The 25,143-nt window shown below is 52.9% G+C and overlaps 1 protein-coding gene across 2 annotated transcripts in view; it reads left to right on the top strand.

Moving 5' to 3' along the window:
• Positions 1-11,646: 11,646 nt before the first annotated feature.
• Positions 11,647-25,143, top strand: part of P2RY6 (pyrimidinergic receptor P2Y6) — a 36,241-nt gene continuing 22,744 nt past the window's right edge. For both annotated transcript variants that reach the window (XM_055142495.1, XM_055142496.1), the window contains exons 1-2: positions 11,647-11,707; positions 19,124-19,425. The gene's annotated coding sequence lies outside the window, so the exon portion shown is untranslated. The remainder of the gene's footprint in view (positions 11,708-19,123; positions 19,426-25,143) is intronic.

Raw genomic sequence — 25,143 nt, 5'->3', positions numbered from 1 at the left:
TTCCATTGTATAGATGTACCAAAGTTTCCTCAACCAGTCATCCGTTCTGGGGCATTCGGGTTTTTTCCAGATTCTTGCTATTGTAAACAGTGCTGCGATGAACATACATGTGCAGATGTTGTTTCGATTGTACTTTTTTGCCTCTCTGGGATATATTCCCAGCAGTGGTATTGCTGGGTCAAATGGGAATTCAATATCTAATTTTTTGAGAGTCGTCCATATTGTTTTCCAGAAGGGCTGAACCAGTCGGCATTCCCACCAGCAGTGAAGAAGGGTCCCTTTCTCCCCACATCCTCTCCAACAGCGGTTGCTTTTGTTCTTTTGGATGTGTGCTAGTCTCTGTGGTGTGAGGTGGTATCTCAAAGTTGTTTTGATCTGCATCTCTCTGATGATTAGTGATGCAGAGCACTTTTTCATGTGCCTTTTGGCCATTCGTATTTCTTCCTTGGTAAAGTTTCTGTTCATTTCTTCGCCCCATTTTTTGATGGGGTTGGATGTTTTCTTCTTGTAGAGTTCAACCAGTGCTTTATATACCATTGATATCAACCCCTTATCTGATGGGTATTGTGTAAATATCCTTTCCCATTCTGTGGATAGTCTTTGGATTCTGGTCACTGTATCTCTTGCGGTGCAGAAGCTTTTTAGTTTAATGTAGTCCCATTTGTTGATCTCTGTTTTTACTAGATTGCTTAGTTCCGTGTCACGTTTGAAGATACCTTTATCTTCAATATCGTGGAGGGTTTCGCTGACCTTGTCTTCAATGTACCTTATGGTTTGTGGTCTAATGTTGAGGTCTTTAATCCATTTTGATCTGACTTTTGTGCATGGTGTCAGGTCAAGGTCTAAACCCATTTTTTTTTTTTTTTGGTTTTTGGGTCACACCCGGCGATGCACAGGGGTTACTCCTGGCTCTTCACTCAGGAATTACCCCTGGCGGTGCTCAGGGGACCATATGGGATGCTGGGATTAGAACCCGGGTCGGCTGCGTGCAAGGCAAACGCCCTACCCGCTGTGCTATCGCTCCAGCCCCTAAACCCATTTTTTTGCATGTGGTTGTCCAGTTGTGCCAGCACCATTTGTTAAAGAGGCTTTCCTTGCTCCACTTCACATCTCTTGCTCTGACCCAGGTTTAATCCCCACTATCCCATATGGTCCCCCGCAAGCCCACCAGGAGTGATCCCTGAGTGTGGAGCCAGGAGTAAATCCTGAGCATGGTAGGATGTGGCCCCCAAATAGAAACATAAAAATAATAATTAATTCCTAGAGATGTGAAATCTAATTCATTTGGTTGTTGTTTTTTTATTGTTGTGGGGTCATTACTTGGGTGCTGTGGGTGGGGGGACAGTGCTGACGATAAAACCCAGGACCTCACACATGCAAGACCTGTACTCTGTCTTTTGACCTACATGCCCAGTCCTGTGTCACTGTCACTGTCACTGTCATCCCTTTGCTCATCGATTTGCTCGAGCAGGCACCAGTAATGTCTCCATTTTGAGACTTGTGAGCATATTTAGACTTCATTGCTCTTTTTGCTTTCGGTGGGGCCACATTTGCAGTTACCCCTGGCTCTTTGCTCAGGAATCACTCCTGGCGGGCTCAGGGAACCATATGGGGTGCCAGGGATCAAAGCTGGATCAGATACATGCAAGACAAGAGCCTATCCTGCTGTACTATTGCTCGGGGCACCAAACTTTGTTTCTTGTGGTTTTTTTTTCTTTTTGGATCACACCTGGTGATACTCAGGGGTTACTCCTGGCTCTGCACTCAGGAATTACTCCTGGCGGTGCTCAGGGGACCACATGGGATGTTGGGAATCGGCCACACGCAAGGCAAACACCCTACCCGCTGTGATATTGCTCCAGCCCCTTGTTTCTTGTTTTTAAAGCAAAGATTGTTTCCGATACTCCCTCCTGCTCTCCATGCTTCCCCTCTTTTTCGTTTAAGTGGCAAATACAGAAGTACTCAAGAAACATCAATCGATCTGGAACATTTTGTTCTGATATTTAAATTAAAACACTGCACTAGCTTAAGTTTTGGGTTTTCATTTTAACTTGATTATTGTTTGGTTTGGGGGTGCCACACCCATCATCAGTGCTCAGGGGCTCCTCCTGACCTGGCACTCAGGAGTCAGTGCTTTGCTTGGGGTCCCCTGCGTGGTGCTGGGTACCCAACCCAGACGTACTGCAGGCAAACAGGCACGCAGGCCCATTTTGCTAGCTCTCAGATCCCGGTAGATCAAGAAACACTGACCACTTTCTCTGTGCATGGTCAGGATGAGTCCTGTGCATGTTATCCTCACTTGAACCCCCAGGTCAGTCTGAGGTTCAGAATTCTCTTGCCCGTTTTCAGATTATCAGACTGTGAGTGGTGAGGGCAGGTATTTGCTTCCATCTTCCGTTCCTGGTCTCTGGTCCCTGAGCCCTAGCTCTGGCTCCTCTCTGAGAAGAAGGCATAGCTGTGCATCCAACCACTGGCCTCTCTGAGCCTCAGTCTCTTCCTCTGGGAAATCAGAGTTTCAGGTGTGACAGGGTTAATGTGGAGAAGCCTAGAATGTCGCATCCTGAGTTCTGTCCACAGCACCACGTGGTTCCAGGCAAAACGTCCCCAGGAATGACCCTGGGCCCCAGCACAGCACTGCTGGATCTGGTCCCCATAAAAAAAAATGACTTTGGAAAACAGCAAATTCCTATGAGCATATTTTGGTTTGTTTGGGGGCCATACCTGGCAGTGCTTAGGGCTTACTCCTGGTTCTGTGCTCAGAAATCACTCCTGGTGGGGCTCAGGGACCATGTGAGATGCTGAGGATTGAGCCAGGGGAAGCCAGGTGCAAGGTAAGTGCCCTACCTGCTGCACTGTACTATCGCCCCGGCCCCCTGTATGCATTTTGTTTATGGAAATTTCATTTTTCTCGATAACTGAAACACTGTTTTCTCAGCATTTGGGAAAACTTTATTTTAAAAACGGATTTGATTTTTATTCAACAGGGAGAATAGGGGTGAGCTGTACTGGCAACACTCAGAGTTCACTCTTGCCTTCGTGCTCAGTAATGACCACTCCTCCCCCCACACCCCACCACCCTCCACCGGCAGTGCAGGCGTCTAACAGGGCCCAGCTGCGCCCAAGTGCCTTCCCCCTGGTACCATCTATCCTGCCTCCATTTTTAATTTAATTTTCAACTAAATAGTGCAGTTAACTCAGTCTATTTTCTGCTCTCTGATTGATAAAGGAGTTCTTAAATGACCATTTGGAGGTTTCCATTATCCGTGCCTCCTGTCTCCCTTCCCCCCATCACAATGAGAGACTGCAGACACATCCAAGTGAGGCCCAGGCCAGGGACAGAGTACAAAGAGCTGAATCAGGCCTGATCTCCGGCACCAGACAGTTTCCCCAGGAATTGCCGGGAGCAACCCTCAAGCACCAAGCCAGAAAAAGCACCCTGAGCACCTTGGCAGGGAGGGGGTGGAGGTCAGAGAGATGCAGGAGCTCAGGCACTTGCCCTGCCGCCTGGCCCCTGACGCGAGCTTAAGGCATGCTCCTCTCCCTGGGAGAGCAGGCGAGCTGTCTGCCTTCATGCCTGATCTCCTCCCAGCTGGAGCCAGGGAGGGAGCACCTGCAGATCTGCAGACCAGGTGTTCTTCGAGTAAGGCTTTTTGCAAGTCACTATAACAAACACCAGGAGAAGGTAGAGCTAAATAAAGCTGGGTTTCTGGCCCTATATACCAACACTTCCATTGTCCCTGGTGTTTTGCTGTCAGGCACATTTTAATGCTCCTGCCAGAGTCTCTCCCGCTTCCACACTGGGGCGAGACACCGTCTGTGCCCCGGCAGCCTTGCTGCATACGGACCAGTTGCTCATCATCTGGTTATTTCAATGTCTCGTTCCAGCAGCCGCCCACGAGGGCCCCCTCCACCCTCAGGAAGATGTTACGGTCAAACTCTCTAGCATTTGTCAATTGGATGTGGGGAATTAGTAATTCACTGTAGTCTCATGGAAATTTCCCCAACTGATAGAAGTTTGAACATATTTTCACAGGTGTATTGGCCCTGCTTACTTTCTCTTCTGTGAAATGCCTGTCACTGTCACTGTCATCCCGCTGCTCATCAATTTGTTCAAGTGGGTACCAGTAACGTCTCTCATTGAGAGACTTATTGTTACTGTTTTTGGCATATCCAATACACACGGGTAGCTTGCCAGGCTCTGCCACACGGGCTCGATACTCTCAGTAGCTTGCCGGGCCCTCCGAGAGGGGTGGAGTTGATGAAAAATAAAAGAAAAAAAAAGGAAAAAGACCCCCTCCAAGTCTGCTCATTGTTCTATTGAATTGTGGTTTTTTTCTTATTGGCGCATGAATTATTTATATATAATGAATAATAAAACTTTGTTAAATGTGTTAAAATTATCTTCTCAGCCTGTGGCCTAATTTTTTGCTTTTTAAAATACCTTTCAGATGTTTTTTAATTAGCAGGAGTTTTGATGGGAAGGGAAGTGTCATAGAATTTGTTTTAGTTGCTTTTTATTTTGGTAGTTTAGGTAACATGGTTACAATAGCACTAGGGTTATATGTTTTAAGGTTATATGTTTTTTGGAGGGGGCATGTCCAGCTGTACTCAGGGGCTACCCCTGGCTCTGTGCTCAGGAATCACTTCTGGAGAGACTCAGGGGGCCATATGGGATGTTGGGAATCGAACCCACAGATGGGAAGGCAAGCACCGTCCCATCTGTGCTATCTCTCGGGCCCTGGTTTTCATATACAAAATCACTTCACCTGTACCAGCGTGAGCAAGACCCTTGCCACAGTCTCTCTGTTCACGTGTGAAGAATCACATCCCTCCATCCACCGAACCAGAATGGTTTCCTGGCTTCCACCATTACCCCGAGGTCCCTCCCCTCCCACGCTCCCAGCACCCCAAAATCACAGTGAATCAATACACTTAACTTTTATTATTGTTGTTGTTGTTGTTGAGTTGACCAGTTTTGAGGGTTGTTTTTATGTTGGTTTTTTTTTATTTGTTTGTTTATGACATTCCTCCCTCGAGGCTTGGAGATGGCTTCATGGCAAAGTGCCCACCTGTGCTGTAAGGCAGCTCCTTTGACCTGAGCACCAGCCCACAAGTACCCTCAGAGCTGCCATTTGGGATCCCCAGCATCTCCCGTCTCTAGTGCATCACAGCCAGGTGAGCGCAAGCACCACAGCTAAAGCGAGCACCCCCCAGTGAGCCCCACAGCCCGTGCTGGAGCAGTGAGACCTGTGGGAGGGCCTTGAGAGTAGGGCAATGGGGAGGGCACTGGCCTCGCACACAGTCGACCAGGGTTCCATTCCCCAGTGCCACATACCCTGGAGCACAGAGCCAGGAGCAGCCCCTGAGTACTGCTGGGTATGATCTGCCCTCTACCACCAAATATATATATATATATATATTTATATATATATACAGCCACAACAGTAGGGGGTATATGCAGCCTCTGGTTATCACAGCAGTTGTGTAAACACACACAAAAAGGAGGGGGGCGCACACCAGGCACAGGGCAGCGGCGCTCTATCTCTCCCGCTGCCCGCGTTCGGTAGGCTCCAGCTGCTTCCCCCACCCCAGGGAGGTTGATGGCGATGATGAGGCAGGCGAAGGAAGGAACAGAGCCAGGCTGGTTGGTCTCAGTTGCAGTTTATTCCATTCCCATCTCCATTCTCTTCTGATTCTCCTCCTTGCTTCTTCCTCCCCCACCCTACTTCATTCTCTTTCTCTTCTGGATCTGGATGTGGATCTAGCTTCTCCAGATCTGGCACTGGAACTGGCCCTGGGACTGGCCCTGGGACTCGCTGGCACTAACCCCCAGCCCACTCTCAACAGCCTAGTTAAATCCCCCAGCATCAGGGGTTGGGGCTTACACATAGGTGTGGTCACAATCAATAGGGATAAAGTTCTTTCCCTCAGGGGATGCTTCTTCTAGGACAGATTCTCTTTCAGCAGGACACCCGCCCAAGAGCGGAATCCCATGGGTGTGTTTCTCCTCTCCTTGTCCAACTAACATATAAGTATTCATATTATTAATCATTTTGTATGGACATAGCAAGAGATGCATTAAGCTTATAGAATTGCTCTCCTGGGGTCATCTCGATCTCAGACTATAGTGCTCAGGCCAGATTAGTCTTTCCTATCCTAGGCAGGGTCCTAGTCTCGTCGTTGCTTTTGGATCATGACATGACATGTCAAGACCAAGCTCTTAACATATAGTTAAGCATTTGGCACTTTTGCCAGGCCCATCTCGATGCCAGGGTAGCACATAACTCACCGCTTGCCCTGGGTCCGTCCCGTCCCTCGTCAGGACCCTGCTTTTGGGGGTGCTAGGATGTAAGGGCAGCTGAGGCTTAAGTCAAGAAAGCAGATGCCTGGGAGTGAATAATATTTGAAGCCAATTAAATTCCATGTTACCAAAGAATATTAACAACTGTCTTTCTTTGTCCATACAAAAATATATTGCTTTAAAGTAAACTATTCAAGCCCACCGCCGAGATGTGGTCCCGGGGGCCGCACGCATGTGCGGCCTCTCCGCAGCTGTACAAGTGTGAATCCAGACCCAGCAAAACCTCTTTCGGTGTGAGCAACTCCTCGCAGAATGTCTCCAGCCTGAGAACTAAGCCTCGGCCCCGTGCCCGCCCAGGAGGGGAAAGGTATTTCTCTCTCTTGCCTCTTTCTCTCCGGGGATGAAGGGCGTGGTGGCCGCCATATTAAGACGACCACAGATTGGGTTTTCAAGCCTGCAATTATCTAATATCTGGAAGAAATCTCCCTGGACTTCTTGTTAAAGTACAGAAATTCAAAACCGCGTGGCCGCGGTAGCCGCCGCGCGACCTTATTTGTCTTCACAGTAGGTCTGAATCTAGTGGGGTACTCCTAACAACAATAGTGAGGTTTGTGTTGAAATATTGAATGTAACCAAAGTAAACAGAATGTAAAATGAAACTTATCAGTTACAAGGTAGGGGGTGGGGGGGCGGGATGGGAGGTGTACTGTGTGGGTTTGTTTTTTTTTTTTGGTGGTGGTATATGGGCACTGGTGAAGGGATGGTTGTTTCAGCATTGTATAACTGAGACCTAAGCCCGAAAGCATTGTAATCTTCCACACGGTGATTTAATAAAATAAAAAATAAATAAATAAAATAAAGTAAACTATTCAAAAGACACAAGGAGAGGAGAAAAGGCAATATTAACTTACAATACAAGTTCACTGTCCTAGAAAGGTCTGACCTTACAAATTAACAGAGTCTGATTAGGGGAAGAGTTGATTAACTAGTAGAAGTGGTTACAGATAAACAAAGGAATGGGAGTGACTCCGGAGCACTTTGATGGGTGTGACTGATATACCTAAGCTCCTAGTGGCAAGGGGAGCAGGACATACCAATGTGCTCTAGAATTGTTTAGAGATTATTACCAGATAAGCCCAAACTCTGTGGCAAGGGAGAAAGGACAAACCAATGATATCCTACAGATAACCATGACATTTTTCAAAGAAATAGACAAAACACTCCTGAAATTTATATGGAACAATAAACCCCCACGAATAGCTAAAGCAATCCTTGGGAAAAAGAAGATGGATGGCATCACCTTCCCTGACTTCAAACTCTACTACAAAGCAGTAGTAATAAAACAGCATGGTATTGGGCTAGAAACAGACCTGCAGACCAATGGAACAGAGTTGAATATCCTGTCACAGACCCCCAAATATATGGCCACTTAATCTTTGACAAAGGAGCAAAAAGTGTGAAGTGGAAAAAGGAAAGCCTCTTCAACAAGTGGTGCTGGGAAAACTGGATAGCTACCTGCAAAAAAATGAACTCTGACCTCTGTCTAATGCCAGGCACAAAAGTCAGATCAAAGTGGATTAAAGACCTCAATATTATACATGAATCTATAAGGTACATAGAAGAAAATGTAGGCAGAACTCTCCATGACACTGAAGCTAAAAGCATCTTTAAGGATGAAACAGCACTGACCTTGCAAGTGGAAGCAAACATAAACAAATGGGACTACATCAAACTAAGAAGCTTCTGCACTTCAAAAGAAACAGTGACCAAAATACAGAAAGAGCCCATGGAATGGGAAAAAATATTTACCCAATACCCATCTGATAAGGGATTAATATCCAGGATATATAAGACACTAGTAGAATTGTATAAGAAAAAAACTCCAACACCATCAAAAAATGGGGAGAAGAAATGAACAGAAGTTTCCTCAAAAAAGAAATACAAATGACCAAAAGGCACATGAAAAATTGCTCCACATTGCTAGTCATCAGGGAGATGCAAGTCAAAACAACAATGAGATATCATCTCACACCACAGAGACTGGCACACATTCAAAAGAACAAAAGTAACCAGTCCTGGCGTGGATGTGGGGAAAAGGGACGTTTTTTCACTGTTGGTGGGAATGCCGACTCGTCCCGCCTTTCTAGAAAACAATATGGACAGTCCTTCAAAAACTAGAAATTGAGCTTTCATATGACCCCACAATATCACTTCTGGGAATATATCCTGAGGATGCAAAAAAGCACAGTAGAAATGACATCTGTACCTATATATTCATTGCAGCACTGTTCACAATAGCCAAAATACGGAAACAACCCGAGTGCCCTAAAACAGATGACTGGTTGAAGAAACTTTGGTACATCTACACAATGGAATACTATGCAGCTGTTAGGAGAGATGAAGTCATGAAATTTGCTTATAAATGGATAGACATGGAGAGTATCATGCTAAGTGAAATGAGTCAGAAAGAGAGGGACAGACATAGAAGGACTGCACTCATTTGTGGAGTATAGAATAACATCACATGAGGCTGACACCCAAGGACAGTAGATTCAAGGGCCAGGAGGATTGCCCCATAAGCTAGAAGACTGCTTCATGAGCAGAGGGGAGAAGGCAGATGGAACAGAGAAGGGATCACTAAGAAAATGATGACTGGAGGAACTATTTGGGATGGGAGATGCATGGTGAAAGTAGATAATAGAATAAACATGATGACCTCAGTATTGTCTGTGTTGCAAGCCATAATGCCCAAAAGTAGAGAGTATGGGGAATATTGTCTGCCATGGAGGCAGAGGGAGGGTGGGAAAGGGGGGGTATACCTGGGATATTGGTGGTGGGGAATGTGCACTGGTGGAGAAATGGGTGTTTGATCATTGTGTGATTGTAACCCAAACATGAAAGCCTGTAACTATCTCACGGTGACTCAATAAAATTAAAAATAAATAAACTAATTAATTTAATTTAATTTTTTTAAAAAAAGAAAATTATCCTCAGGGGAGCCTGAGCTTGGTTCTGGTTTCAAAGTGGATGGTTCCATCCCTGGTGCTGACCACGGGCCCTGAGGACTGTGCTGCAGCTCTGCTCTTGGGACCCCTGGCACTGTGGTGGAGTGTGGTCTTGGGCACACACAGGAGCATATGAGCGCACAGTGAAAGAATGCGATCCCGTGTGAGCACCACCACTAAAGATGTGCGAGCACTGTGAGCCGGAGCACCAGGCTTGTGAGCACCGCGGCCAGGTAAGCAAGCTGCACAGCCAAGTATGTGCTCCATTCTTGGTCACAGAAACTACAGGGAACGAAGAGGGGGAAAGGGAGATTCGATTGTGTCATCTGCACGGCCACATACTTTGGAGACGCCCACTGATTTTCAAAGGCTAACGTCCTGGGCAGGGCCATGGAGCCCTGGTGGGCCCCCCTTTGCGGCTCCCCCAGCCTCTCCTGGCTGATGCAGCACCCACACCCTGGTGGTGCTTCCTTTCTGGGATGCGCCTCCCCCTGTCCTGCCTCCAGCCCACGTGCTGCTCCCCCTGCCCCTCACCTCCACAGCTGAGGCCCAGGCACTGCCTGAGGGGAGTTTTCCTAACGCGCCCCATGCAAGTCTGGTGTTCCTGCCCTGTTGCACACACATTCACTCACTCCCACAGCATCCTCACACACAGTCCCTCACACACCCACAACACTCTCACACATTCATACACACGAACTTACCCACACACTCATATATTCTCACGCACATTTATTCCCTCACCACCTTTCAAACACTCACACACTCACACACTCGCCTTCACTCACGTCCACACACTCATCCCCACACACTCACATATCCACATATACACACGGTCTCACACACATTCGCAACCTCTCATACACACACACTTATACACTTCTATTCACTCACATCCCCACACATTCACACAGCTACACACTCACACATTCTCACACATTCACTCACATACCCACAAGTCTCACACACACACACACACACACACGCAGGCACATCCACACGATCATCCATTCACATTTACTCACATCCCCAACAATCACATACTCACATGCTCTCACGCACATTCACTCAGCCACAGACACTCTCTCTCTCTCTCTCTCTCTCTCTCTCTCTCTCTCTCTCTCTCTCTCTCTCTCTCTCTCACACACACACACACACACACACACACACACACACACACACACTCCCCTTGAGCAGGAGCCCAGAGTCGGAGCCCCCTTCTGCCCCTTCCCTGCGCCCTGGCCTCCCCATGCTCTGAGTCGGGTGCGATTCTATCTCCACTTTCCTTCCCACACTTCCTGTCATGTGTGATTATGTACTCATGGCTACCCCTGTTTATTTAACTTCTGTTCCCTCTAGCTGACCCATTGCATGTCAGCACTCCCCACTGTGAAGGCTCATGCATCCTCAGCCTGGAACACAGCACCCACACTCCCCGAGAGTACAAGGGACTGGGGGAGCAGGGGCAGGGACGCCCTGCCCCCACCTGCTGGATGAGGGGAGGAGAGGGTTCGGAGAAGGGTTGGCACCTGTGTGCATTTTCGTCCTTTGGTCCTCAAGGGCTCTTCCTGCAGCTGTCCCCAGCACCTTGCACCCACCCCCTCTCCTCACCCCGAAACTCCAGAGAAAAACAATCTCTCTGCAATTCCATTTCTGACTCCTTAAAAAGGAACTTGTTGCCTCAAGTGCCTGAGACTAATTTTTTTCTTTTCTTTTTTAATTTTTAAGTAGTGATGCTCAGGGTTTACTCCTGGCTCTGCACTCAGAGGTTCCTCCTGGCCCTGTCCGTGCTCAGGGATTACTCCTGGCCAGCTCTGGAGACCACATAGGGTGCAGGGGGGGGGAGCTTTGGTAAGTGCCCCACCTCTCTATGTGTCCCGAGCCTGTTTCCACGGCGGCCTGGAAAAGGGGCTGCGCCGAGGGCGGGGGAGTCTGGCTGTCTGTGTTCCCGACTCCCGCTCCATCTCCCCCGCCTCGCTTTCCCACCAGGGAGCGGCTGAGAATAATGGTGCCCGACTTGCTGCGGGAGTGAGTGAGGTTAATGTGTTAAACCCCTGGCCCGGCGCCCAGCGCACAGTGCTGAAGAAATAACGCGCCTCATTATCCTCCTTCGCTCCTCGGCCCGAAAGGCGGGAGCACTCACCCCGCAAGAGGGAACCCAGGGGTCAGGGAGGGCTAGGAGGGGTGAGGCTAACTGGAGTGCGGGGTCCCAGCCCGCAGCCCCCGGCCCCCAGCGCCCACACCCTGCAGGTCGCCACTGGGCCTGGGCGGGGCGCCCGTGTCCCCGCCGCCGGCCACACCCCTCGCCCCGCTGCTTCTTGGCTGCGGACCGGCAGCCTCCCTGCCCGCGCGCCGCTGGGTGCAAGGCTGCGGGGCTTCGCTTGCAGCGCCCGGCGCCCAGGTGAGGGCTGTGAGCGGGAGTGGGGGCAGGGTGCGGGGCGGGGGTTGCTGGTGCGGGCCCTGGGGTAAGTGCGTGTGTGAGAGAGAAGCACGCAGCGTGGACCGGATCCCAGGGCTGTGGGCTGCCAGTCGCTTGAGTCTGTACGATCAGAAGCTGGGGTTGCGTTGGCTTCTCCTCCTGGAAGACCGCCTGTCTGCAGCCGGGTGACTGCCAGCACCCCAGGGGGGCCACCTGTGCTCTGGTCTGTGCACACTGTGGGGCCAGAGCCTTTGCACCTGGGGCCTGTGTGTGACCCCCTGTGTGTGACTCCATGTGTGTGACCCCCTGTGTGTGACCCCCTGTGTGACCCCCTGTGTGTGACTCCCTATGTGTAACTCCCTGTGTGTGACCCCCTGTGTGACCCCCTGTGTGTGACCCCCTGTGTGACCCCCTGTGTGTGACTCCCTGTGTGTGACCCCCTGTGTGTGACCCTGTGTGACCCCCTGTGTGTAACTCCCTATGTGTAACTCCCTGTGTGGGACACCCTGTATGTGACCCCCTGTGTCACTCCCCTGTGTGTGTCCCCCTGTGTGTGACTCCCTATATTCGACTCCCTGTGTGGCACTCCCTGTATGTGACTCCCCTGTGTGACTCTGCATGAGACATGCCCTGGGCATGCATGGGCTATGGGAGCAGAGAGGATTTGGGTGCCCCTCAGTCCTGCTGGCACTTTCCCCAGGACACTGGGCGCCTCTGACTTTCTTCCCCAGCTCCCCTAAATATTCTAGAGAGTGAAAGCTCACCCTAGATCTGAGTGAAGAAAGTGCCACATGCTCCCACACACTAACACATTCACACACTCACACACTTATTCATACTCTTACACACACTCAACTCTCTCACACACTAACACACATTCACACACCCATACACACACATACACTCACACACACGCTTTGACATATTCGCACTCTCACACAGTCTCTCACAATCACACACACAGGCGTGCGTGTAAAGTTGAAAGTTCCGGTTTTGAATCTTCAGCCTGCCGGCACTTCTGCGGGTTTCTCTTGAGGATGTTTGTGTGTTGAGTCTAACGTGAATTCAGTCTGTGGGTGACTTACTGACCTGTGTCGCAACTCAGCTTCAGCCTGTGGTGGGAGCCATGGGGACTGTGGTGAGGTTTCCCCTAACTGACTCCCATACTAGAAGTGGGGTTGAGCCCTCCGGGGTATGGCCAAGGGGGCATGAGGCTATGCTCTGTGTGCTGTGCCCAGAAGCTGAAGCTACACTGTGTGAAGCTACACCCGGGTCCTGGTGGTGGTGGTGGTGGTGGTGTGTGTGTGTGTGTGTGTGTGGTGGTGGTGGGGGGTGTTCTGCATGGCGTGGACAGTGGTGGGATCTGTCTTGGTCATTTCTGGGGCAGCAGCAGGGGAGCTGACCCTCAATGAGGCTCTCCCCTCTCTCCCCCGACTGTGCAGGAACAGGCCCAGAAACCCCGCCATGCCTGAACTGGTCGAAGGCTGCAGGTTCCGGGTTGTATTCCAGCCCCGGCTCTGCACCCCTCCTTTCTTCCTTGTCAGTGGGAGGGTTTGCAGTGGCTGTGAGTGTTTACCACATGGCTGCTTGTGAGGACAGGCTGAATTCCTCATGAACTCAGCCTCTAGCCCCCAAATACGCTTCCCAGCTGAGGGCAGGGATAGAGCCCCCGACAGGACATGGATGGGTCTCTGCCCGGCTGCCCCAGGAGTCCCAGGTCCAGGGATTTCCCACAAGCTGGGCAGGTGGGCCTCTGGGAGTGTCCCCTTGAAGTCTGCCGGGGTCCTGCAGCCCCAGGTTCCATTCGTGCTGATTTGCAATGACTGTCTTGCTCCTAGGAAGATGCAGCCGGAAGGGGCTGAGTCTCTGGCAAGATGCGTGGGAAAGAGGCGGGGGCTGCCACAGGACTTGGAGTGGAGCCTGGTCTCCTGACAACCGCCAGAGGAATAGCAAGATGCCCGCCTGTGTCCATGTGTGCGCGTGTGTCTGTGTGTCTGGGGACTGGCAGGGCCAGGGGTGCCTTCTGCCTGGAATGAGGAAAGTCCAGAAGAGCAGGATCAGGGAGGCTTGGTTCCCAGGCCAAGGCGGCAAGGCCAGACCTAGCGCAGGAGGTGCTGAGACCCGGGCCGCCTGGGCCAGGAGACCCCCTCAGGCGAGACTTCGCCTTGGGTGGAGGAGAAATGTTTGTGCTGGCCGAGCAGGAGCCCCAGTTCCCAGTGACGTCGTGGGTCCGTTTCAAAAGGCCGGGAGGCCTTGGAGGAAGAGGAGACATAAAAGGCAGTGTTGGGAGCTGTGGAAACATAGTGAGGGAGGGCACCTAAATATATCCCTCATGGTGGCGGGCTGAGTGATGGGCTGATGGGAGGCTAGCACGGGGCCAGGAGGGTCACTGTCCCCTCAGTCCTTGGGCTGAGGCCTCAGTGACATTCCAGAAGAACTGGGGTCTCTGGCTGGGTGACAGGGCCATTCTCGGGGGCAAAGTGACAGCATCACATCTGGTCTGATTTCCTTACAGACCCAGCTCTGTTTATTATTTTACAGCCCCACTTCAAAGAGACGCTCACTCAGTTTAAACATTCTACAAGCCTAGAGCTCAACATTGCCGCTTTCTTGGGTCTCACTATAACATGTCCTGATCCTGGTTATTTCAGAATACGAATGTGGGCTCTAGCAATCAGACACTTGCCCGCCTGCCGATGCCAGAGGAAATGTGCTACAGACTCTTGGGGCAGGATTACAGGGGAAGCCCCCGGGAAGGGTCCTTCTGCCCCTCATGGTTACTGCAGCTACTAGTCTGGGCATCATTGGGACACAGGTTGCATGCTCGCAGCGGGGAAGACAGGGAGCCCAGACACCCCTCCTCACCCGGGCAGTGGAGTGCTCAGGATGAAAGACGCTGGTCCAGGAAAGTGAGAGGTTCATATGTGTCTTGTCCGCAGGGTGAGGGAATTTTAGAATCCCTGGATTCCTCTGTGAGTGCGTGCATGCGTACATGCGTGTGTGTGTGTGTGTGTGTGTGTGTGTGTGTGTGTTGGGGGGGGTGACACAAGGAGAAAGAGAAGGAGGGAGGCACCAGGAAATGAATCTGAGGAAACCCCAAAGGCAAACCCTGCTCTGTCTGAGACCCTCCCAGCGTCTCCAGCTGTGTGAGGCAGGTGGGTGGGAGTGACCGGGCAGGAGCAGATGGTGGCATGAGTGGGGGGAGGGGACAGCACCTAGGAGAGATGGTGGCATGAGCAGGTGAAGGAGCCCCACTGTGCCAAGAGCCCCAGTCTCCCCGCTGCTCCCTCCAGCTGTCCTGGCAGGAGGGGCTTTGGGGCCAGCCTCGGCTTCTCCCTCCCCCACCCTCCTCCATGTTCTAATTCTGATATCGAGTCCCCCACTGTCTCTCCTGGGGCCCCGACTCTCCTTCCCTGTGACTTTGGCCCGTCTCTGAGCTCCATCTCCATTTCTGCACCTGTGTCTCTGCCTGGTGCCTGCAGGAATTACATGGCACTGAGGCTGCTGCCACTCTCTCTGCAGCCACCTGCCCTTTGTGAACAGCGGAGCAAACTCCGAAGGGATCGAGAAGTAGGATCAGAAGTAGGATCAGTTTCCAGGGTCTTTAAGATCCCCCAGCTCCTTGGGGTCCACTTTATTGTCCATCCAGGTCACTGGCTCCTCCCATATGCAGAGGCCGTGGCAGCCATGCAGCATTTCACCGTATGCAGTTCAAATCCTGGCTCTGCTACAGCCAGGCACATGAGCCAGAAATTTTCATTATTTTACACTTTTATGACTTGCAGGGGTCTCCCAAGAGGATGAGCATGAGAACCCTCACAGCAGTTGTTTTTTGGGGAGGGGGGATGGAGGGAACCCCACATTCAACCCCTGGAGTAAGCTCAGGGTTTGCTCCTGGCTCCACACACAGTGATGACTTTCAGTGGTGCTTGGGAGACCATATGGGGTGCTGAGGACTGAGCTCCGGCCGGCCGAGTGCAGGCCAAGTGCCCCACCTGCTGTGCTGTTCCCTACCCCCACCCCAGTGGCCCCATTCCAGCAATTCTTGGCCAACCAGCAAGAGATTCTATTTGAGAACTCATGAATGTGGTGTTGCTTGGCCCTGCCCACCCCCAGGTGGTGTGCGGGGGGCTACATGGTGCCAGGACGGAACAGGGTTGAATGCGCACAATACAAGTGTCTTTGCCCCTAGACTATCTCAGTGCGGCCAACAATGGTCTCTTTAATGGTCAGGATTTAGTGCGATGTATGAGCATCATGTGTTTGCCACATACTCATCGCCTGGATGAACTCAGCCATTTGGGAAGGGCAGCGAGAGGGACAGTTGGCTCCTGTGGGGGCTGCTCCGTATGGAGGGGCTGCTCTGTATGGAAGGGCTGGTTCTGTGTGGGGGCTGGGTCTATGTTGGCTGGTTCTGTGTGGGGCTGGTTCTGTGTGGGGGCTGGTTCTGCATGGGAGTCGCTCCGTGTGGGGGCTGGTTCTGTATGGGGGCTTGCTTAGAGGGGGGGGGGGGCTTGTTTCTGGAAGCTTCGCTGCTAAACTAGCAAGTTCCCTGTGTGTGTCTGCAAGTGCTTATGACAGACATGGGTGCCAGCTTTGGCGTGGGGTGTCTGGCTGTGCCAGCCCTGAGCACGGGCGCAGTTCCGTGAGGGGTTCTGGAGTTTGTCTCTCTTGTGGGCCCCTGTGGGCCTGAGGGAAATAGAGGCCGACACAGGGTGCGGGAGGAGAGAAGGGAGGTGGAAGTGCCGGAGAGGGACCCAGACCTGTCTGTGACCACCCCAAGGGCGCCGCCGCCCGCCTGAAGCCTGACTGGGGGAGGGGAGGGGGAGGGGCGGGGCTGCGGGCCTTGGAGGAGGGCGCCCTCTGGGATCTCACCTGAATTCCAAGGGGACAGTCCTGGAGTGGGAGAGGGTCCCCTGCGGCCTCACAGCCTAGCTGCCCCTCAGGCCACAGGGAACCGTCTCAGCGCTAGACCCGGCAGAAAAGATGTCGAGGGGAAGTGCAGGACTGGGAGCCGGGAGGGGGCTGGAGGGGCGTCCCGGGGGGCCAGAGTGTGCTGGGCTCCACCTCCCACAGACCCGTGTGCTGTGAAGAGTTCGGGCTGCACACGGGATCCAGGGACTCCTCCTGGGGACCTGTGGGGGAGGGGGGACAGGTCAGTGGTCACAGGCAGCAGGGACGGAAGAACCAGGAGGCAGGGCTGCAGCCTCGGGCTCCCCCGACCCCCAGCAGACACCCCCAACGAGAAGCCCACCCCCCAGGCCTGAGCTGGACACACCTGGGCCCGAGCTGGTTGGCGAAACCTCCCTGCTCTTATGTAACCGCTTTTGTTCCGGGAGGAATCAAGAGCCCACAGTGACCTGGAACCCCACAAATCTCCCCCGGCATCCGGACGGGCTGGCCTGACATTGCGGCCAAGATCGCGAGGCTGTGGACGAGGGCCAAGAGGCTGCCTGTGGGCCCCCTGGGTGGGCACCCCGGCAGCGACAGGGGGCCCCAGGGTCGCTCACCCCACACCCTCTGCAGCTTCCCGGACAGGCCCCCGGGGTGTGGGCCCCACAGTCCTGTCATTCTGCCCTGTGGAGTGGGCAGTAGTTTCCTCGCAGTTTCCTCAGAACTGTGTCTCCAGGAACTGGCTTGGCTCCCCAGGGACTCCCGGCGCACCCCTCACCCCCCCCCCCCCCCCCCCGGGCCTCCCCGCACCTCACCTTCTCACTTGAGGCCAGCCAGCGTGCGCTGGGAGCAGGGGGCCTTTGTGCTGAAGAACTGGTTCTGTGGAATTCCCAGTCATTTCCCTGTCTGGGGGCAGCCTCTGGGCCTGCATTTCCCAGTCCAGCCTAACGACCCCGCATCATCTGTGTAGCCTAACGCTGCAGATCGCCCACTTCCCAGCATCTCCCACGACAGCAACATTGACTCGACGTGCCTTGATGTTCTTCCTTTGACGCATGAGGGAGTCCAGGCCCAGAGAGGGATGGGACCTGCCCGAGGTCACACAGCAAGTTAAGGCAGAATTGACCCAGCCCCTCCCTGTCTCCTGAAACTTGGGCTGGTTCCAGCCCCTGCAACTTAGAGAAGGAACGTTTGGCCCATCGGAGGTGGGGTGTGGGGGGACCTCATGGAGAAGCAACTCTCACTCCTTTACCCCCGAGCTGACGAAAGACCCATGATAGTTCTGTGCTCTACTTCGAGGCCTTGTCCTTTGTCCCCATGCCAGAAGAGAGGGGACAGGACTCCGTGCCTGGCTGGGTGGTGCAGGCCCCAGGCCCTCCAAGTGGCCGGAGGATGAGCTTTGGCTCTGCGCCTGAGGGGTGCTTCTGTGGGCTGAGATGGTCCCCCGGGCCCTAAGCCTCGGCCTGACACTTGGGAACAGAGCAGGCGGGGCCGGACCTACAGCCAGGCTCCCTCACGTCTCTACAGCTTTGTTGGGGCTGTCATGGTTTTGGTTTGGGGGGCCACACCCTGTGATGCTCAGGACTTACTCCTGACTCTGTGCTCAGGGTTCATTTCCGGTGGGATGCTGGGGCTCTAAGCCAGGTTGGCCACGTGCAAGGCAAGCGCCCTCCCCGCTGTCCTGTCGCTCGGCTCCCTCCCTACCAGTCTGTGCATCACCTGGGCCCCTGGCTATTAGCGTGTCCCCAAGTCTCCCTGCTAGGATGTAAGTGCCACAGGGACTTTGTTTCACCTCTCACGTGTCTTGGGGGTCTCGAGTACCTGCGCAGAGCAGGCAGCTGGCGTGGCCCTCGGGAGGAGTCTGGGTCCTGCCCTCAGGACCCCCAGCAGCTCTGTGGTGGGGAGCAGAGGAGAGCAACCCAGTTGCCAGGTGGGAATCCACAGAGGGAGTCTGGACAGTGCCCCCCTCTGCCCTCTGCCGGGTCTCATGTTGTACATGTTGTAGAGGAAGAGAAGGAGGAGGAGGAGGAGAGGGAGAAGGAGGAGGAGGAAGGAGAGGAGGAGGAAAAAGAAAGTTGAGCTTCTGGATGGGGGCATTCACACCTACTCTTGGCTAGGCCAGAACCTTCTAGGCTCACGGGGAGACGTGAGCAAGGAAGGAGAGGGTGGCCGGGTTCAGCTCTTCCCCTAAGTCACCGTCAATCTGCAGAGTCATCCTCATTCCCGGGGCGGGGGCGGGCAGTGGCGGGGAAGCAGAGGGAGCACCTGGTGGCGGGGGGCGGCGGACAGGCCCCAGAGCTGCTCATTGTGGGTTCTCTTAAAGTCTCTTAAAGGACCTCGCAGATGCGTCTAAAGCGTATGTCTCCTGATGCCCGCATGCCTGGCCCAGACCCTCAGGCCGAGCAGGGGGGAGGGTGGCTGGCGGGGGTGGAAGAGAGAAGTTGTGTGATGGGAGACCCGTGCCAAGCCCTGCTGCTTAAATGCCATCTCCTGCCCTGCCCACAGCCCTCGGTGCACACCAGCTGCTTGCTCCAGAAACAAGCCCGGAAACCAGAGTGGCCGCTCGCAGGCAGCTGTCACCGCGCCTGAGCCTCAGTGTCCCTGGCACGTGAGTCCCCATCACTCCCAACTCCACACTGCCACGAGCCACTTCCCCTCCTCAGATGACTTGGTTTCCTCATCCACCGGGACATGTGACACCACCCGGGATGCAGGAACTGATCCCCAGGAGGGAGCCAGCACTTGCTCCACACTCGGTGGATGGACGGCGGCGGTGGCGGTGGCACCGTGGCACTTACTAACCCCAGGTGAGTGGCCGGGTCAATCCCTGCGGGTGCCCACACCTACCACCGCTGGGAGCTGGGCCCCCTGGATCTGCTGCCAGTCACCGGGGCTCGCTGCAGGCTGGAGATCGGGAACAGGAGCAGACTGAGGTGGGAGGGTGGGGGGGAGAGCGTGGGGGGTGGAGAAGAAACAGATGGCAGGGCTGGGCTGGGCAGGGTAAAATGTGGCATCACCGGGCAGGGAGAGAACTCGACAGACGGGAGGGCAGGCTTTGTAGGTAGAAGGTCGGGTTCCATGCCTGGCACTGCACGGTCCCCAAGGCACTGCCAGGAATGCCCCTGAGCACTGAGCAGGGTGTAAGACACCTCCCGCACCCCCTGCCTCCCAATCAGAGAAAAAATGGAAGAGTGGAGGCAGGACTTAGAGCTGAGGTAGCTGTTCTTTTGTTTTGGTTCGGTTCTTGAGCCACACCCAGTGATGCTCAGAGGTTACTCCTGGCTCTACACTCAGGAATTACTCCTGGCAATGCTCGGGGGACCAAATGGGATGTCGGGGTTCAAACCTGGGTCTGCCATCTGCAAGGCAAATACCCGAGCTGTACTATCGCTCGTGCCCAAGGGGAAGCTGGTCCTGAGTACCACTGAACGCTTTGCCTCTCTGGATCTCAATTCCTCACCCAGGAAAATGGTGCTAACAGCGACCACCCCTGAGTATTTGAAACTATTATGTGTGGTTCACTGGCCAGGGCCCCTCAAGGAGGCGGGGTTCTTAGGATTATGTCCTAAGCTAACTCAGAGACACTCTCTCCACCCTTGGCATTAAATTGTATGTCTGTTTGGGAGCCTCTGCTGGTGGTGCTCAGGGGGAGCATATTGAGTGCTGGGGATCAAATCTGGGTCGGCCAGGTGCAAGGCAAACGCCCTACTGGGTGTTCTGTCACTCTGGTCCTTGTTTTTGCAAATTGTAAAGCTGGTGCACATGTGTACAAACCCTCGGGGCGTGCAAGGAGGGGGGCATGCAGCTGTGGATCACGTGCAATTCTCAGGAGTGGCATTGGTGAGCTGGGTGCGCGCGTCCACTCCCCGTCCGACTGGACAGGGCACCTCTCTGTGCCTGTCTCTTCATCAAGTTCTGAGTCTTTTCCCGTGCTTCCTCACAGCTTCTTGGTTTACCAGAAAGGGAGCGGGCTGTACGTGGTCCGGAAACCTAGCAATTGTCTCTGGCCCTGCCAACTTCTCTGTTCTGTCCGCCCTCGCCTCATCCTGTGACTGTCCCTAGAGACAGACCAGTAGCCCCGGCCTCCTGCACAGCTGACCTGCGTGCTGGCCGCGCGCCTGGCTCGGGGCGACCACCTACCTCTCACACTCGCTCCGCGTCTTCACCCTGGCTGAAATCACATCTTCATCCAGGGACTCGCGCATGTTTCAGAGGCCCTGGCGGGGCTGTTGGCATCCCCTTTACAGACAAGAAATAAAGGTTCTGCTGGGAGAAGGCTTTCAGCTGGCTTCGGCTCCTGGCTGTCTCCAAATCTCTCTCCTCTCTCTCTCTCTCTCTCTCTCTTTCTCTCCCCCGCCCCGCTTTTTGATCATACCCAGTGGTACTCCTAGCCTAGTGCTTGGGGACTGCTCCTTGCTCAGTGCTCAGGGGATCAAACAATTCTAGGGGCTGGGCCCTGCCACTGCAGTCCATTGAGCTATCACTCTGGACCCAGGGTTTTTTTCCCAGTTTTTGTATCACACCCAGCATTGCTCGGTGGTTATTTCTGGCTCTACAGTCAGAAATTACTCCTGGTGGTGTTTGGGGGACCATACGGGACGCTGGGGATTGAACCCGGGTCGGCTGTGTGCAAGGCAAATGCCCTACCCACTGTACTATGGCCCTGACCCCAACTATTCTGTTCATAACTGCCGTGGCCTTCCTGAAGAGCTGTGCTGGCTGAGTGAGTGAGTCTGAAGCTGCAGGGGTGAAGGGTAAGGAATCAGCAGCTCTCCCTTACCAGGCACCGCCCTAAAAGCATGTGCACAGGCAGGGAAGTTAGCCAGGGACCCAAGAGCTGAGGTCTTAGTTCAACTGGCTCTCATGGCCCATCCCAAAATAAAAGTTCCCCAAGCATCAGGGTGCCCCTGATGGTCCCCAGCACCGAAAGACTTGAGCAGTTCCATATCCTGGTGCCCTGGTGTTAAACTGACTGACCCCAGAGTCCTCAAGACCTGCTTAAGAGGCCCCTCCAAGAAGATAATGAAATCAGAACAAAGCAAAGCCAGGGCCAGAGGGCATCTGCCTGTGGGCAGCCTGGGTCTCCCTCCCCAGCCAAGACAAATCAAGCAGAGCAAGCACAGCCTAGATTATTGTTAGCCACTTTGGCAGATGAGGAAACTGAGGCTCAGAGGAACAAGAGCACCTTGTCAGGGCAGCCTCAGACTCTAACTTGTGTCCCACAGAGGAGGGTGAACAGCCAAGCCTGGCAGCTGGGCCCAGTGAGGCAGAGAGCAGTCAGGATGGAGGGACCTGAGGACAGGGCAGGTGGCTCTCAGTGCCCAGGGCACACATCCCTACACCATCTGTGGGGGGGGTGCTGAGCCCCCTTTTTCTCTGAAATGGGTTTCTAATTGTGAGCGTAGGGAACTGCATGCCCAACTCTGCCTCTTCCTCTCAGGCTATCGGCAGGTCCGGGCGGACCCTGTTTCCCTGCACCCCTCCCCAGGCCCACCCTATCACTAACAGCACCCACAAGCGCTGTGCCGGGTACAGCTAGTCTGTGGGGCTGCCCGTGCACAGCCCTGTACTGAAGGATGCCAGGGTCCCCAGGGCAATGGGTCAGTACTCCCCACCCAGTGTGCCCATAAAACAAACAAAGAAATGTGTAAAGAAAAGTAAAAGAATGAGGTGGATCATAATAAGCGAATAAGTGTTGGTGAGCATGTGGAGAAAAACTGGAACTCTCACTGCTTAGGGGGTAGGGTGGGAAGTGCAAAAAAAAGAGTCACTTTGGAAAAATTAAAAAATCTGGCAGTTTCTCAAAATTAAATATAGAGGGGCCAAGGAAATGGCTCAGAGGGGTGGAATTCCTGCCTGGCATATGGGAGACCCTGAGTTCAATCGGCAACACTGATGCCTTTGGGTGTGGCCCTTGGGGTCCCCAGCCCCGATGATTCCATGAGCCAAGTAGGGTGTGGCCTCTATAACAAAAGTTAAACATAGAGTTACCGCATGACTCAAAGTTCCTCTCTTTAGCATATCCCCCAAATTACGAACATACATTCCACGAAACTTGTGCCCAGAGTCCACAGTCACGATCTTTATAATAACCCTGAGCTAGAACCAGAGAGATGGTAGAGCGGGTGAGGCACTTGCCTTGCACACAGCTGACCCAGGTTCTATCCGTGGCACCATAAAGAGCTCTCTGAGACCTGCCAGGAGTGATCCCTGAGAACAGAGACAGGAGTAAGGCCTGAGCACAGTGGGATGTGGGTCCCCTGAAAATGAATAAATAAATAAATAAATAAATAAATAAATCACAAATATGGAAACGACCTAACTGTTCTTTGTTTGGTGAGTAGCTAAACAGGAGCCAGAGCTATAGTACAATGGTTAGCGCGCTTGCCTTGCATGCGTCTGACCAGGGTTTGGTCCCTGGTATCCTATACGGTCCCGGAGCCCAGACAGGAGTGGTCCCTGCCATTGGTGATGGCATTGGGATTGGAAAATTGTACTCCTGGAATTTGATCATGAATGACTTTGTAAAATCGCAGTACTATGAATAACTTTGTAAATCAAGGTCCCTCAATTAAATACATATATATATATATATATTTAAAAGTAGATAAACAAAGGATGACATTCCCAGATCATAGAATATAATTTAGCCATAAAAATGAAATTCTCATCCATGGGCTGGAGTGATAGTACAGTGGGACGGCATTTTGCCTTGTATTCAGCTGACCCGGGTTCAGTCCCCAGCACCCCACAGGGCCCAGGAGTGATCCCTGAGCACCGCTGGGTGTGGTCCAAACACCAAAACACCAAACCCAAACCAAACAAAATAATATCTCATCCATGCTGCCACATGCACAAACCCTGAAGGCGCGATGCTAAACAAAGTAAGTCAGAAAGGAAGTAGAACGCAGGGTATGGTTGCGTTTATTTCAAGAGTCCAACATGAGGAGAATCACAAAAACTAAATCCAGAGGAAAGAGGAAGAGAAGGATGAGGCGTAACACCGAGGAGCTCAGGGTTTCTTCTGTGGTAATGAAAGTAGAAATTAGATAGTAGCGATGATTGTAATAGTCAAAACCACTGAGCTGTGTACTTTGAAAGGGCAAGTGTTTTAGTAGGTGACCTACATCTTTAAACACATATATGCAGAAGCAGGCACATACAAATTACATGAAATGTTGAAGCCAACATTGATGTGTGTGTGTGTTTGTGTGTGTTTAGACCACACCTTGGCTCTGTGCTCAGGGACCATGCCTAACAGGCCTGGGGGACCATATGGGGTGCCAGGAATGGACCCTGGGTCCACCACAGGCAAGGCAATTGATATAACCCCTGTATTATCTCTCTGGTCCCCAACAATGGTCTTAAGAAAATGGGAAACAGTGCAAGACACTCCCTGGGGCTGAAGCAAAATGGGGGAAGTGACTTCCTGGAAAAAGAAAGACCCAGTTCCGAGGGGATGCCAACTCCACCAGCACTTATCTTGAGAGCAAGAGCCCCCCCAAGTCTGACTGATGACAGTCTTGAGTGGTTAAAAACACAAGTTTCCTCTATCTCCCAGCTGAGCTGATTGTTGTTTATTTTTTAATCACCATGGAATGCACAGTTACAAAATTGTTCGTGATTGAATTTCAGTCATTGGGTCTTCTTTTTTTAATGCCAAGACTTAAAAAAAAAAATAAAGGCAAACTGACCCAAGACCCCATGAATGAAAGGCATGCACCTTACCATTGAAACTACATTGTCCAGCATGAACTAATTTTTTGTTTTGTTTTTTGGTGGCATTTGGGATGGGCCATGTCTGGCGGTGCTCAGGAGCTACTCCTGGCTCTGTGCTCAAGGATCACTCTTGGGGGTGCTAGGGGGCCCATATGTGGTGCCAGAGATCAAACCAGAGTCAGCTCTGTGCAAGGCAAGTGTGCTATCCTGCACCCATAGCCCCCACCCCTACCCCTAAGATTCTGATGCAAGAGGCAGCAAGAACTGTGAAGGGGTCTAGAGCAATAGCACAGCAAGTAAGACACTTGCCTTGCACAGGACCAACCTGGGTTCAATTCCCAGAACTCCATATGGTCCCCGAGCCCTGCCTGAAGGAGTGATCCCTGAGCACAGAGCCAAGAGTAAATCCTGAGCACGTTGTGATGTCACAACAGCTACAAACTAACAAGTTAGTTGACTAGTCTCAGGGATGCTCATGAGACCCGGCCAGAGGCAAAGGGCTTGGCTTCTCACAGCAATATTAGCGGCCAGAACATTGCCATTAACTGCTTCAAGCCCCAGTTCCCACGCGGCAACGAGAAGAGTAATGCCGGCCTGCACAATGGGTCACAGTGCAAGCACAAACCTGGCCTCTGGCCATGTCTGACTCCATCATGCCCACGGTATCCAGGCCCCCTCTCAGCCACTGTCCCCTCCCCGGAGGTTTGAGTGTGTGCCGCCAACAGCCCCACACCTCTGCTCAAGGTGGGGTCTTTCTGGCTGGCAGCCCCCATCCTGCACTTATCCAGGGGGCCTGCCAAGAGTCA

Source organism: Sorex araneus, chromosome 6, assembly GCF_027595985.1.
Source record: "Sorex araneus isolate mSorAra2 chromosome 6, mSorAra2.pri, whole genome shotgun sequence".
Classification (NCBI taxonomy): domain Eukaryota; kingdom Metazoa; phylum Chordata; class Mammalia; order Eulipotyphla; family Soricidae; genus Sorex; species Sorex araneus.
Note: the sequence above shows the minus strand (reverse complement) of the source record. Positions and strands in the feature narration are given on the sequence as shown.